Genomic DNA, 17,321 nt, shown 5'->3' on the forward strand with positions numbered 1-17,321 from the left:
CCCCACTTGGTAAAGGCATGGGGCCTTACAACCTCTTCATACTACCTGACTGGGTTATCCTGCTATGTTTTATTTGCTTGCTTCCACTGATTTTGGTTTATATTGCATTGCTTGTATATGTAGATAAGTATTATTTATGTATTGCCTTCCTTTTGGGGGCACCTGACATCTGGGGCAAGAAAGACTGAAGAACATGGCGTCGGCTGTGTCTTATATACTCTGGCCTCACTGACGTCAGAAGAGTAAGCGACGACAACCGACGCCGGACCAAGACTTTGGAATTCGGCCGACCGAGGGACCGCCTGACGGCTGAAAACCCATCTGTGATTACTGCAGCTGTATTAGCACTCTAACATCTACATTTATGGTAGGTACAAAACTGTACTTTCCCGTGATTACTAGGACTCCTGGACGATCCTCCTCTGTTAGATCTATTTTGGTAGCTGCTCGTAAGTCTTCGACCAGGAAGGTTTATCGCAGCAAGTGAACATTTTTCCTTTTGGGCCTCGAAAAGGGAGTTTAGACCCTTTCACGGCTCCTATTTCCACCATTCTTGATTTTCTAGCTGGTATTTTTCAACACAAAGCTAGTTCTTCTACTGTCAAAGTTCAGTTGGCTGCTATTTCTCATTTTCATGTGGGCGAGAATTCGGCTTCTTTAGCCTCTTCCACACTGTGTAAAGCCTTTATCAAAGGCACCTTTTTGTTATGCCCTCTGGTCAAAGATTCTGTTCCCCCATGAGACCTTACTATGGTTCTTCAAGCTTTGGTCGCTCCGCCTTTCGAGCGTGCCGCAACTGCAGATCTGAATTTTTTTTCTTTGGAAAACAGCTTTTCTGGTGGCTATTACCTCTGCAAAAAGGGTTTCGGAATTACGGGCCTTGTCCATCAAAATTCCTTACATGATTTTTCGCAAAGATAGGGTTTCCCTTCGAACCAATCCATCCTTTCTTCCTAAGGTAGCATCATCAGTCGATATCAATTAGACCATCAATTTGCCTGTGTTTTTTCCTAATTTTACTAACAAGATGGAATGCAAACTCCACATGTTGGATGTTCATAGACAGTTATTCTTTTTACACAGGACAAAAAAATTCCGTAAATCTGATCAATTGTTTGTATCCTTCTATAAACCGTTCCTTCTATAAACCCTTTTTGGGGAAACCTATCTCCAAGGTCACTATAGCTAGATGGATTTCTTCATGCATCCTGCAGGTCTATAAGGATAGAGGCATGTCTTCTCCAGGACGTGTGAAATCTCATTCCACTAGGTCCATGGCTAAGTCTGCAGCCTTTTGGTCTAGAGTGTCTTTTTGGATGATATTTGTTCTGCAGCTACTTGGTCCTCATCTCATACTTTTATTTCTCATTACAAATTGGATTTGACTTCCAGAAGGAGAGCATCCTTTGGTTCCACTGTGCTCTGGAATATCCTTCCACGAGGGCCTCCCAGGAGTTGTAATAGCTAGGGACTCTCCCACAGGTTGAAGACCAAATGAAGTAAGCTACTTCAGATAAAGAAGTTATGTACTCACCATAACTTTCCATCTGAGTAGTTGTACTTCATTTGTCTTCAACTGTCCCTCCCTCCTTCCCCTGGACCTTGGCATATGATCAGCCTACGGGCTGCAGTATAGGTCACAAGTAAATTTTTCAGGTCGGGTTGTCAGTATAAGGTTCAGCAAACTCGGTCTGGGGATGGAAGGCAGTGGAGGTGTGTTATGGGTAGGGGGAGGAGTTTGGAGCTCGGAGCTGATGCTAGTAAAAGGTGCCGGTCGGATCCGATATGGATCTGTAACCCACAGGTTGACGACAAATGAAGTACAACTACTCAGATGGAACGTTATGATGAGTATATAACTTCTTTTTTCAGATTTGTTGTAGTCCAATGATATTTTCCTGTAATCATTATCTGTAAAGATACATGTGTAGCCTCTCACAGGAATCTAGACATTTATACCAATGGAAACACCATTGGAAGAAGGCTAAAAGCAGACCTTGTACTGTGTTACTTGCCCTGCAGCAGCTATGGCAAACAAAATGGCATAAACCTCTGAGCTGACTGGCAGTATATTGAACCAGTTCAAAAAGAAAAAAAAAGTCTGAATACTCACACTGATAGAGAAATATATAAGTGTCATAAGTGTCATAAATTTTGTCCAAGTTAAATTACTCAAGATGGCGAGAAGTTTTGGCATAGCAAAAGTGCACTAGAACAAGCCTAATTCCCCTTCAGACCTATTATGGCAGCAGATCATTACAAGATGGAACTAACCTGCATTTTCCTCGACCATGTTCTTAACCCGGTTGTTCAAGAATCCGAGTTTCATTTTAGAGATTTGTGGCACCTGCTTGAATTACTTCGTGACTTGCAAGAAGTGAGTAGTGATTATCCTTTTGGGTGTATGGATGTTGTTTCCTTTTGTACATGCATCAAACAAGAAACTGGAATTCAGTTCATTAGGGGGTATCTTAGCAGATTCACCAAGTTCGAGAACACCTTTGTTAACACTGTTTGTACCCTGTTAGAAACAATTTTGGGCAGTAATTTATCTTCTTGGGCAAACATTACAAGCAGAAATCAGGAGTGGCTATGGGGCAAGGGTAACTCCAGTATGCGCCACCCTCATGATGTCCTGGTGGGAAACAGGTATTTTAAAACCCGAAGTAAAAAAACAAGTACCGAACCAGCACGGCTGGGCAAAAATCTGTATTTATTAAACAAAATAGAAAGTAATAAAAAGTGAGCGCTTTCGCGATAACACTATCGCTTCTTCAGACTAATTAATAATTTGTTATTGCGAAAGCGATCACTTTTTTATTACTTTCTATTCTGTTTAATAAATAGAGGTTTTTGCCCAGCCATGTTGGTTCTGTACTTGTTTTTTACTTCATGTTTACACAATTTTCTTCTACTGCACCTTTCACCTGTGTATTTTTACCTTTTGTGGTATTTTAAAACCCATCCATTATTTGAAAACATCCCTTTTTTACAAACTATTTATTGACAACCTTATTATTGTGTGGAAATGCACTGAAGAAGAATTTCACCAGCTACTGGTTTGGTTTAATTTTAGCACTTACTTCCTGAAGTTCACTATAAGAGGCTTTGGGAAAGCCATCAATTTTTTGGATATTTCTTTGGCCCTCCATTTGGAGAATCAAAAAATTTGAAAGTATGATCTTTAGAAAGGAAACTTTTGTGAGTCAGTATTTACATAGGAGGAGCCAGCGCCCACACCACATGAAGAAGGGTGTGGTGAAGGGACATTTCATCTGTCGACTAACCAGTGAAGATGACATTTTCACACGAGAGACTGATGTTCTTAAGTCCTTTTTCATGATGAGGGGGTATGACTCTGGCTTGCTAAAATCATAGATGAAGTGCATTTGTTAGGAACAGATGAGGTGAGACCAGTCTTGCACAAACACAAGCCTGAAAGCCAACTAGTCAATGGTGGCACATACACTTCCACAAAGAGTCCTTTGATTGGTTATCTGGGGACATTTCCTCTCCCCATCACGATAGACATGAGGCTGATCAAAGATATTCTCAAGGAGAACTGGAAAATAGTTTTGGGAAATGATGATCTGGCTAGAATACTAGGAGACAGCTCCATTTTTAACGTACAAAAGCGTAAACAATATTGAATCCATTTTAGAAAGACACTCTAAAGCCGATTCTGGAAGACGGGTAACACATGGGACTTACAAATGCGGCAGATGTAAACAATGCTGCTTCATCTGCCACAATTCTAATGTTTTTATTAAATCTTTGAACCTGGAACTTTGGTCCAGTAAAAGGTATAACTGTAATTCCAAAGGTGTTGTATGTTTATCTTTGTGTGATACCAACATAGTAAGTAGCTGGAGCAGGAAAGACGATAGGATAGTCAAGCAGGATTTATGAACACACCTTGGCTATTAAAAAGGGTGATACAAGTGATGCTGTAGCAAAACACTCCTTACAATGTACTGACTTTATGAAGTTTCAGTTCTTTGTACTAGATGCAGTAAACATGAGTGTTTTTTTCAGGAAACTACAGTGTAAGGCTGGAATGCCGAGAGTTCCAGTGGCAGATTAGATTAAGATTGGACAGATATCCGGACTTGAATGAGGCAGTTAATATAAAGTACTTTTTAATGGCACAGAGGCTATAAAGACATCATTTGCTTAAACTGTTAGATTTTGACTAAGCTTCACTGTGTGTTTTTTGTTTCACACTGTATCTTAAAATTTTATCTTTGAGTTCTTGCGAGATGATGATTGGACATTCGTGAACATGTGACTTTTCAGTCACCATTTTTAAACTGTGGCGGAGTGTTTTGTTGAAGTTCTGAGTGTTTATTTAAAGAAAAGAAGCACTAAACTAAATGTTTCTGTGACTCTATCGTGCAGCTTTGTGGAACCTCTTGTTCGGTTGCTCTAATTTGTTCTAGGCCACTATGGTTGTTTTTTATTCACTTACAACTGGTCCAAATAACAACAAAAGTTTTTAAATTTGCTTTTGTTACCACTTTTGTTAGTAACCTAAAATCTTAGGCCAATTTTTGGGACCATTTAAGAAAACAGTTGGCAAAGAATTCAAACCACACTACTACTACTTATCCTCCTCCTCAACCCTGTCCCTCTTTTCCAGACTTCAAGACTTTTTAACATGGGTTTCATTTCTTCTGACCAGTCTGGGATTCCAGGTAAACATTCAGAAGTCTTCCTTGACCTTGTCATGTAGGATTGCCTTTCTAGGATGTGTTAGAAACTCTCTTCAGCAAAAGGCCATTTTGACATATGAAACTGTGAATTTTTATCTGGAAACCTTCTTGAGCTTCGCAGTTCAGTCTCAGATTTCAGCCAGAGAGTTCTCAGGATTGTGGGGGGGTCATAGTATTTATGATTCTCATGATTCCTCTTCCCAGGGTGCAGGGTTGCACATGAGAAAGGTTCAATGATGTAAAAAAAAAAGCTACTACTCATGGACACATTTGCATCCTCTGCATTTTTCAGATACGAATCTTGATCTTTATATAAAAAAAAATGTAACTGCTGTAGTGGAAACTGGAAATACAAGCAAATGCAGATCTCCCCTTTTTTCCTCCACTTCCAAGTCTGTCTGTAAATATGGATATCTCCCATTTTGTTTGTATAGCAGTCTCCGTGGTGTAAAGGTGCAAGGCTTGTGGGATTCTTCAGACTGACCAAAGCACATAAATGGTAAAAGGTGTTGGCTGTGACCCATAACTTAAAATCTCTTCATCTGTAATCCCCAGGATGTTCTTCGTGTTTCACTGTTGCAGTCATTACATTTGGGTAATCTGCTGTCGGGTTGCCCTAAGTCGGCTGTCCCTTCTTCCATGACGTCAGGTCATCAGGGGTATAAAACATGCAGCCAATGCCATTATATCAGTCTTTCTTGCCACGCGGTGCCCGAAGCAGAAGCAGTTCGCAAGTGCTGGTCGGCCGACTCCTGAAAATTTTCGTTTTCAAGTTTCAGAACCAAAGTCTTCAACTAAAAGCTAAGTACCCCGTTGGGGAAACTTTTTCTTGCTCCTTACCGATGTCAGTAAAAGTTAATAATTGCATAACTTGTGGGAAGAATCTAAAAAGATTTAGGGATTTTCTTCTTCTTCCTCAGCATAGGCCTTTGGCTATACCTCCTGATGTTCATCGTGCATACAGCTGCAGTAATCACAGATGGGTTTTCAGCCGTCAGGCGGTCCCTCGGTCGGCCGAATTCCAAAGTCTTGGTCCGGCGTCGGTTGTCGTCGCTCACTCTTCTGACGTCAGGAAGGCCAGAGTATATAAGACACAGCCGACGCCATGTTCTTCAGTCTTTTTTGCCGCGCGGTGCCCGAAGAAGAAGCAGTTCGCAAGTGCCGGTCGGCCAGCTCCTGAATTACGAAAATAATTGGAACCGAAGTCTTCATTAAAGCTAAGTACCCCGTTGGGGAAACTTTTCTTGCCTCAGACCGATGTCAGAAAAAGTTAATAATTGTATTTCTTGTGGGAAGCAAATACCGCATAAGGATTTCCATTCCCTTTGCATACCTTGTTTGGGCCCAGACCACGACGTCTCGGGCTGTCGCTTTTGCGCTACCTTCAATAAACGCTCTATCAAGTGTCGGGCGGAGTTCGCCCAACACTACTTTGGTAAAGCTTTTGACTATAAAATGTCGTCGGACACTCAGACTACCATTTTGACCAAAAAACGCAAGGAAAAGGACCGACACGCGAGGCCCGCGGTCCCCGCTGACACCACACCAAAACAGGCTACACGTGGTCCGGTTCTCAGCGAGACGCCTTTGCAGTCCCTGACTACCGACGACACTCCTTTGGCGGTGTCCTCTGTACCCGAGACCGCTGGGTCCTCGGCCCTTTCCCAGACTACAACCGAAGCCCCTGCTTATGTCGAGCCTACTAATGTGGACAGGTCCACCTCCACCCATGGTGTATTTAGGCCCTCATCTTTTTTTCTATTTAGGCCTTTACTAAATCCAAAGCAGCCAGGCATCCCACGAGGCCTGTTGCACAGGGCCCATCCCCTGGATCCATGCCTAAGAAACAGATGCTTAAAATGGCTGAGGATCTAATTACTCTTATCGGAGGTTCTCAGCCCCCTCCTGACAAGAGACCCAGAGTAGAGGAAGAATCTCCCTCTTCTGATCAGGGATCCATTTTATCAGAACATTCTGATGCAGAGGAACACTCTTACTCCCCTTTTGAGGATTCGGATGCAGAACAGTCCATTCCTTCTGTATCCCCTCCTGAGGATTTTTCCTTTGGGGAAACCTTGCACACCTTGAGGGAACACTTCCATTGGGAAGGCCAAGACTTTTCAGATTCCAAGAAAAGACAGGGAATTTCTTTGGTTACCTCAGCACAGACCTCTGGCTATACCCCCTGTTTTGGAGGTACTGGATGATGTCTATTCGGAGGCTTGCCTTAACCCTGATTCTCTGCCTCCTGCACCAGTAAAACCTGATAGGTATTACAGAATACGCAGTTCTCACCAATTTCTATACAAAGGCCATAATGCTGACCCTGAAACCATTTCACAAGGCCCCAAGGGATTAAAGGCCTCCACTGCCAAGAATCCACTTCCTGCAGAAAGGGAATCCAGATCTCTAGAAAGGTGGGGTAAAAAGGTATATACCTCGGCCACCCTAGCCATGAGGGCCTTAAACTGTCAGTTTCATATGATTAAATATCAACAGTACCTGTTATCACAATTAAGGAACAAAATGTCTCAACCTGAACAACCAGATTTAAAAGAGTTACAGGATATGCATAGTGCGGAGCAAGTGGGTAAACACACCTTACAATGTGGTTATGATGCCCTAGAGGCTTCCAGTAGAGCGGCTGCTACAGGATCAGTCATTCGCAGACATGCCTGGCTTAGGGAACAAAATTTGCCTGTTCATGTGAAAGCTAAACTTCTTGATGCTCCTTTACAAAAGGATGTACTATTTGGTACTAATGCTGAGGAGATACTACGGAAAATGGAAGAAAAAGCCAAATCTATGCAAACTGTCAAAGCTTTCTTACAGGTCCAACCACCACGTTTTAGCAGAAATTGGCCTTCAAAAAACTGGTCCTTTCCAGCCACTGACAAACCCCAAAGAGGTAGATACAGACGGACAAGGGGCAGAAGGCAATCACAAGGATCATATAGAGGCAGACAATGGCAATCTCCAGCACCAAGAGGTGGTGAAGACAGTGCACAACAATACAGGAAGCAAACCCAATGACTCCCTCATTTCCATGCCAAGCAAGTCTCAGCTGGCAGCACCTTTGGGAGGGAAACTAGCATTATTTGCAAGCAATTGGCATATTGCCACAACAGACAAATGGATACTGGACATTATAAACAGAGGCTACAAATTTCAATTTCACACTCTTCCAAAAATGAGAGGCATGCCAAACCTGCCACAAAATCAAAGGGCAGAGGCACAACTGCAAATTTCAAAGCTCCTAAACATGAGAGTTATACAAAAGGTACCTACGCACCAACAAGGTCAAGGTTTTTATTCAAGACTCTTTCTGGTACCAAGAAAAGGAACCGACTGGAGACCCATTCTGGACTTATCCATCCTAAACACATTTCTACTGCACCAAAATTCAAGATGCTCACATTACAGCAACTTCTTCCCATGCTGGGCAAGGAGTTTTGGCTGGTAACATTGGACCTCAAGGAGGCATACCTGCATGTCCCAGTCAGACAAAGCTGCAGAAGATACCTCAGATTTCTTGCAGGTTCAATCCACTATCAATTCTCTGCATTGCCCTTTGGCTTATCTACTGCCCAGAGTATTCACAAAGTGCCTGGCATCAGTGATTGCCTACTGCAGACTTCAAGGGATACAAATTTACCCTTATCTGGATGACTGCCTGATCCAAGCGGACAGCAAACACATACTACTGGAACATCTGGCATATGTGACACGGTTACTGCTTTCTCTGGGATATACCATCAACAAGGAGAAATCAAGGCTAACACCATCTCAGAAAATAACCTTCCTGGGTGCCAGCTTGGACACAAACACCCAGATGGCATATCTTACGCCAGAAAAACAAGGGCAACTATCTCAGTACTTCAAAACACTAGCAAAAAGTACCAGGCTTACTGCAAGGAAAATCCTGCAGGCTCTGGGATTCATGGCATCTTGCATTCTTCTAATCCCATGTGCAAAGCTGCATATGAGGAAACTTCAGTGGTACCTAAAAAATCTATGGTCTCAACACAGTCACAGTTTGGAAGCAATTATACCAATAATTCCATGTTTGCAAAAGGAATTTCTATGGTGGGCCCAAGCATGTCAAGTAAACAGGACTTCCATTCTGCAAGCCTCAAGCAAAACAAGTCATAACCACAGACGCCACAGATTACGCCTGGGGCTTACATGAAGGACAGGTGCATTCAGGGCAGATGGTCCCAAAAGGAAAAGCACCTTCACATCAATCAAAAGAAATGCTAGCAGTAATAAATGCAATTACAGCTTTCAAGGACTTCCTGCATCCAGGACAATTACTGATAAGAACAGACAACACCACAGTAATGTGGTACATAAACAAACAAGGAGGAACACATTCATACCCCTTGTGCAGACTAGCCATGACTCTTTGGAACTTGGCTCTGGAAAGACAAATCGAACTTCAAGCACAGTACTTGCCAGGACTGGAAAACACACTGGCAGACACTCTAAGCAGAAATATGACAGATCCACATGAATGGAAGTTACATCCTCAGGTGTTTACAGAGATAATCCAAGCATGGGGGAGGCCAGACATAGATCTTTTTGCCTCCCACAGGAACCATCAATTGAAAAAGTTTTGTTCAAGGACCTTCCATCCAAAGGCCTGGAAAGTGGACGCCCTTTCATTCAGTTGGACAGCATGGACAGTTTATGCATTCCCACTTCTGCCTCTTCTGCCCAAGGTGCTTTTGAAAGCAAGAACAGACAAACCGAGGATGATACTGATTGCTCCAGATTGGCTAAGGCAACACTGGTATCCACTCCTGAGGAGTCTAACACATACTCCACCCTGGTCCCTGCCTCTAATACCTCTTCTGCTGACTCAGAACAGCTACAAAACTCTTCACAGTCAGCTGAAAACACTCAACCTCGCTGCATGGAAAATTCCTTAAGACCACAACAGACCCTACTCTCCAAGGAGGTGCAGGATGTCATTTTGGAGGCCAGAAGACCATCTACTAGAAAAGCTTACTCCGCAAAATGGAAGCGGTTTTGCTGTTGGAATGGGAAAAGAGGCCAGGACCCTAGAAAATTGAACTTGCCTCAGGTTTTACAGTACCTAGCTGAACTGCTGAACAGTGGACTTTCATTTTCTTCCATAAAAATACATGCCTCAGCCATTTCTGCAGAATTCAACACGGATCCTCCTTTATTCTCTCACCCACTCTTACGGCAGTTCCTCAGAGGGGCTAAGAATATAAGACCTCCAAGGAAGCAACCAATACCAGCCTGGGACCTTAATTACATACTAGAAAATTTAACATTGCCTCCCTTTGAACCTGCTGACTCAACAGATCTGCAATATTTGTCCTGGAAAACAGCTTTCCTTCTGGCCATCACTTCAGCTCGTAGGGTTTCTGAACTACAGGCCCTCATGGCGGTGCAGCCCTTCCTCATCTTCCATCAGGACAGGGTTTCCTTCATCAACCCATCTTTTATGCCAAAAGTGGTATCCAGGGTAGCCTTAAACCAAGCCATACACCTACCTACCTTTTATCCTAACCCTCAAAACAAAGGGGAGAGGCTGCTTCACTCTTTAGACATCCATAGGCAGCTACGTTATTATTTGGACAGAACAAAGTCCTTCAGGAAATCAGAACAACTTTTTGTGTCCTATGCCGTAGGGGCTCAAGGGAAACCAGTTACCAAACAGACCATTTCCAAGTGGATTGGCCACTGCATACAGTTTTGTTATTCCTATCATGGGAAATCTGTCCCTACTGGTATCAGATCTCACTCCACCAGGGCCACAGCCACCTCTACAGCCTTCCTCAGAGGTGTTCCTACTAAGGATATTTTGGAGGCAGCCACTTGGAGTTCTGTACATACCTTCACAAAACACTACCACCTGCCCTTATATTCCAGAACAAGAGCAGGCTTTGCCACTGCTGTTTTGCAGGGCATTCTGGCTCAACCCAGTTCCTCCTAGTACCTACCACCCTATGCATAGCTTTCGGACTCTACCCATCTGTGATTACTGCAGCTGTATGCACGATGAACATAGTACAGTTTTGTACCTACCATAAATGTAGATTTTCGAGTGCTTATACAGCTGCAGTACAGGTTTCCCTCCCTCCTTCCCCACTTGTTAAGGGCATGGGGCCTAACAACCTCTTCATACCACCTGACTGGGTTATCCTGCTATGTTTTATTTGCTTGTTTACACTGATTTTGCATTACATTGCATTGCTTGCATATGTGGATAAGCCTTATTTATGTATTGCCTTCCTTTTGGGGGCACCTGACATCTGGGGCAAGAAAGACTGAAGAACATGGCGTCGGCTGTGTCTTATATACTCTGGCCTTCCTGACGTCAGAAGAGTAAGCGACGACAACCGACGCCGGACCAAGACTTTTGAATTCGGCCGACCGAGGGACCGCCTGACGGCTGAAAACCCATCTGTGATTACTGCAGCTGTATAAGCACTCGAACATCTACATTTATGGTAGGTACAAAACTGTACTTTCTAGACATTGTTGATTATCTTTTTTCAAAATCTAGTATGGCTCCTGATTCCCTGCCTCCGGCTCCTTGTAAGCCAGACCGATACTACAGGGTTCCTGACTCCCACAAATTCCTTTTCAAAAATCTTATTGCTGATCCTGAAACCATTTCTCAGGGTCCCAAGGGCATTAAGGCCTCTACTGCTAAAAATCCTACCCCTTCTGATAGAAATTCCAGGGCGCTGGATAGATGGGGTAAGAAGGTTTACACTTCTGCAGCCTTGGCAATCAGGGCTTTAAACTGTCAATTTCATATGCTTAAATATCAACAACATATCATGGGACTACTTAAACAGAAAATGATGTTAATCGCTGACTGTGTGGAAAATAAAGATTTACAGGATTTATTACATTCAGCTGAACAAGTTAGAAAACGTACTTTGCAATGTGGTTTTGATTCCTTGGAGGTCTCCTGCAGGGCTGCTGTAACTGGATCTGTGCCAAGAAGGCATGCTTTGCTCAAAGAGCAAACTGCCTTGTTAAAGCAAAATTGTTGGATGCTCCTTTACAACAGGACCGTCTCTTTGGTAATAAGGCTGAAGAAGTGTTAAAGATGGAAGATAAAGCTAAATCTATGCAAACTGTGAAAGATTTCTTACAAGTGCAACCTCCAAGATTTAGTAGGCAGTCCTTTCCAGTCCCCTTGAGAGCCGCTCAAGTCAAATCGACATTCCAAAGGCTCCAGGTTTCAGTCACAAGGAACTTTTAGAACAAAACAATGGGGTGCCTCCACCTCCAAATCTGGAAACAACAAGGCATCTCCCTATGGTAAATGGTCTCAATGACTTCCCACTACAAACACCAAGCACTTACCTTTTAGCCACCCCTTTGGGGGGGAAAACTGGCACTTCATGCAAGAAACTGGCAACTTTTTACCCAGGACAAATGGGTTTTAAATATAGTATCCCAGGGATACAGATTTCATTTCCACATGTTGTCAATCCCAAACTGATGGCCAGACCTGCTCCCAAATCAGTGGGCAGAGGCCCAGGAACAAGTTCTGTTCCTCATGAACATGGGGGCTATTCAACCAGTGCCAGAAGAGGAAAAGGGACAAGGTTTCTATTCAAGACTTTTCCTGGTACCCAGAAAAGGCAAATCATGGTGTCCAATTCTGGACTTATCCACTCTAAACACATTTCTGGACATTCCAAAATTCAAGATGCTGACTCTTCAACAGTTGCTACCTATGCTAGGCAAAGATGCCTGGTTGGTAACTCTAGACTTAAAAGAGGCTTACCTGCATATCCCAGTCAGGGAATCTTGCAGAAGATACCTCCACTTCAAAGCAGGCTACTTGCATTACCAGTTCTCTGCACTGCCCTTTTGCTTATCTACTGCACCCAGGGTATTAACAAAGTGCCTGGCTCCAGTAATTGCATTTTGCAGGTAAAGAAATATTCAGATATATCCATACCTGGACAATTGCTAATACAGGCAGAAAACAAGGACATTCTTCTAAAACATCTGGCATTTGTAAAAAGGATTCTAACTTGTCTAGGGTACACCATAAACGAAAAGAAATCACAACTGGTACCCTCTCAAAAAATTACATTCCTGGGTGCAAGCTTGAATACAACTGCCCAGATGACTTACCTTATGCCAAAAAAGCAAATTCAATTGGTGACTTACTTCAAACAGGTGGCCACAAAAATCCTGCTATCTGCAAGACAAATTCTGCAAACCTTGGGGTTCATGGCCTCCTGCATTCTTCTATTTCCATATGCAAGACTGCATATGAGGAAACTTCAGTGGTACTTAAAAAGTTTATGGAGTCAACATTGTCACAGCCTGGGAACAATGATTCCTATCATACCTTGCCTGCAACTAGAGTTCCTATGGTGGGCAGAGGCCTGCCACCATAACAAGGGACTGCCATTCACTCCACCTCCTGCCGCCCAAACCCTAACTACAGACGGGGGGCTCATCTGGCAGGAAAGTGCACTCAGGGCAAATGGAGCCCAAATCAAATGCACCTTCATATCAATCAGAAAGAGATGCTAGCTGTACAGAATGCACCGACAGCCTTCAAGGACTACCTTCATCCAGGACAATTAATGATAGACAGACAACACCACAGTACATAAACGAGCAGGGGGGTACACATTCCTACCCCCCTTGCAGACTAGCCATGGCATTGTGGAACACGGCCTTGACCTACCAAATACAGCTACAAGCTCAGTTCCTGCCAGGAAAGCTAAATACTCTGGCAGACAAACTAAGCAGAAATCTTATGGACCCACACGAATGAAAACTGGAACCACAAATTTTCAACATTTTGACACGCAAATGGGGGAGTCCAGACATCAATCTTTTTGCCTCACCCCAGAACCATCAGTTGGACAAATTCTGCACAAGAAGTCATCACAAGAAAGCTTGGAAAGTGGATGCTGTATCATTCAGCTGGAAAAACTTGTCAGTCTATGCTTTTTCCCCTCTGCCTCTGCTCTCCAAAGTTCTATTAAAAGTCAGACAGGACAAACCAAAAATGATTCTGATTGCTCCAGACTGGCCTCGCCAACACTGGTACCCACTCCTGCGCAATGTGCCACACTTTCCTCCTTGGCACCTGCCTCCGACACCTTACCTACTGTCTCAGCAGAACTACCAAATTCTGCACACTCCGCTCCAAACCTTGAATCTTGCAGTGTGGCTAATTATCTAATTTCACCCTTGGCATCAGTCAGGAAACCTGTGATGGATGTCATTTTGAAGGCTAGAAGGCCTAGTACTAGAAACTCTTATGCTGACAAATGGAAAAGATTTTGTGCCTGGAACCAATCACAAGGAATAAGCACAGCAATGCCCAATATTCCTCAGATTTTGCAATACTTAACTGAGATGTTTCACAAGGGCCTATCTTTTTCTTCCATAAAAATCCATGCCTCTGCCATTTTAGCTCATTACAACACAGAACCTCCCCTCTTCTCTCATCCTCTGCTAAAGCAGTATCTCAGAGGGGCCAAAAACTTAAATCCTCCCAGGAGAGCGCCAACCCCTGCATGGGATTTCAATTTTGTTTTGGAAAAACTCACTCTCCCTCCTTTTGAGCCAGCTGATACTGCAGACCTAAAATTTCTCTCCTGGAAAACAGTTGTCCTTTAGCAGTCACTTCAGCTAGAAGGATTTCTGAATTACAGGCTCTTATGGCAGTGGAGCTTTTCATTATTTTTCATGCGGACAGGGTGTCTCTCAGGACCAATCCATCTTTCATGCCTAAGGTGGTATCCAGTGTGGCTCTTAATCAGACCATTCATCTGCCAACTTTCTTTCCCACTCCACAGAACAAGGGTGAGAGGATTCTGCATTCATTGGATGTACACAGACAACTTAGATTTTACTTAAACAGGACAAAATCTCTAAGAAAATCTGAACAACTACTGGTGGCATTTGCTGCAGGGGCAGAGGGAAAGGCTATTTCAAAGCAGACTCTTTCCAAATGGATAAGCCATTGTATTTGTTTCTGCTATATGCACCATGGTAAACCTATCTTCAAGGGGATCAGATCTTATTCCACCAGGGCTGCATCTACTTCTGCAGCTTTTCTCAGAGGGGTTCCTACCAGAGACATTCTAGAAGCTGCTACCTGGAGCTCAGTTCATACGTTCACCAAACATATTACCATTTACCTCTCTTCTCTAAATCCACAGTTGGCTTTGCCACTGCTGTCCTGCAGGGCCTTATAGCTGCTCCTAATGCTGTATAAATCCATCCTCCCAACCATAGCTTTGGGAATCTACCCAAATGTAAGGACTGCAACAGTGAAACATGAAGAACATAGTACAGTTGTGTACACTTACCATAAATGTAGATGTTCGAGTGTATTCACTGTTGCAGTCCTGGTAACCCACCCTCCAGCCCCATTTTTCTCTTACTATACCTCTACTTTCTTTTACTATGCTTAAAAGCCTTTTTGGTGTATTTGCTTTTGTTTGGAGTTATATTTTTTTGTGTTTTAAATTATATACATATATATTTTTTGCTCCCCATTTGGGGGGCACCTGACATCTGGGGCAAGAAAAACTGATATAATGGTCTCGGCTGCATGTTTTATACCCCTGACGACCTGACATCATGGAAGAAGGGACAGCAACCGACGCAGGACCCAACACTTTGTTAATCAGGCCGACTGAGGGCAACCTGCCAACAGATTACCCAAATGTAATGACTGCAACAGTGAATACACTCAAACATCTGCATTTATGGTAAGGGAACACCTCAAGAAGACTTTTTGCCTTCTTTCAAAATAGTCAACTCAACAGATTCTGCTGCAGGACTCTATACAAACAGGCCAGGAAAACAGATGCTTTTTCATTCCCTTGGATGGGAATATTTCATTATACATTTCTTCTCTTTCCACTGATATCCAGGGTAATTCTGAGGATTCTAAAGGACTCCAGAAATAGTTGTGGTGACCTTTTGGCCCAGGCATCTCCTTTCTTATGGAACTGACCAAGGGCAGTGGTCCCAAACTTCCTCACGAACTGACCTACTCGCACAAGAGAGGGGGGAGTTTGCACCACATTCTCAAATATCTCCCACTGTCACTTCCATGTTGCTACACGAACAAACGAGCCTTCTTGTGTTCTGTTTAAGTAGCTTTATTCTATATTGACTATGACTAACTCTGCTGTGATCATACATGCTCACTCATTGGGTGCTTCTACAAAATGGCATTAGGGATTGCATGTGTCTGGAATTTATTTGTGCATGCACAGCCTCACATGTTTAAAGATGCAGCACACACACACACATTGTACTCTGATCTACATCCTCCCTCTTTGAGAAATAGATCATGCAATTTGTCATGAGAGTATGTAACATGCAGAAATCACAGATATTCTAAAGATATGCATTGTACAGTACTAAGTACACAGATATATACAATCAAGTCCATGTTGCTGTGTATTTCACACTAGGCGTAGAAACTCTTCCATATCGTGTGACATAAAATTGGGAATCAGATTTAGCAACTGGAACAGTCTGCAAAATGGTTGATCTGTAGAATGTTCGAATTACTCTCTGGAACAGAATCAGACTTTTGAACACATTCTGGTCTGGAAACTATGTCTGACTCAATCTTTGATATAGAGTTTGCATCACAGATACAATGCTGTGATTGCAATGATGATGGTTCTGGTACAGGAAGATGATGTCTGCAATTCCTCCTATACTCCACACCCTCAGAACTTACCAAATAGGATCTTGGCTCAGCACATATGCCTGTAGTCTGCCCTATTCAATCAAAACCTTTTGTTGTCTGGATTTGTACTGGCTGTCTTTCCCTCAAGAAACAAAGTAATCTGCTCGATTTGTGATAACTAGATTTCTGGATATTTTGCTTCTTAAACAACTGAGCCTTGATGGTTTTATTATTCTTAGAATTAGGCTTCAACAAACTGGTTGAAATGGGTAGCGTAGTTGTAGTTTGTCTGGAAAGTAGTCCTTGAGCAAATGAGCCAAGAATATCATCACAAGGTATTTTTCTGAGATTAAGTAGAATCAAGAATACATTGGTATTGTCACACTTTGACTTTTCAAGTAATTGCTTTGCAGTCTGTACAACTTTTTCATCTAGACCATTGGACTGGGGATATTCAGGACTACTAGTGACATTTACAAAGTCCCATTGTCTCGCAAATTTCTGAAACAACTGGCTAGTAAATTGAGTACCATTCTCAGAATAAAGTTTGTGTGGACTACCATGAACTGAGAAATGACATGTCAACTTAGTAATAACAGCTGTTGAAGTTAAGTTTGGTAGCAGATCAATTTCAAACCAGTTCGAGTAAGAGTCTACCAAAACTAAATACTGTTGATTGTTCCACTCCAAGATATCAAAGGTATCACTTGCTACAGTAGACCACGGTAATTCAGGTATTGGAATTACCTGAAGCGGTTCTCTTTGCAAACGCGTTCTGTTACTATTACATACTGAACAAGAAGAAAGAACTCTTATCAATATATTTCGATAATGATGGCCAAAATACTAGTTCTCTTGCTCTTCTCTTAGTGGATATCAATCCTGGTTGACCATTTTGCAAAATGAGAACATATCCTTTCTGT

The sequence above is a fragment of the Protopterus annectens genome, chromosome 8.part0, assembly GCF_019279795.1.
Source record: "Protopterus annectens isolate FY-2018-M chromosome 8.part0, PAN1.0, whole genome shotgun sequence".
NCBI classification, from domain to species: Eukaryota; Metazoa; Chordata; order Ceratodontiformes; family Protopteridae; genus Protopterus; species Protopterus annectens.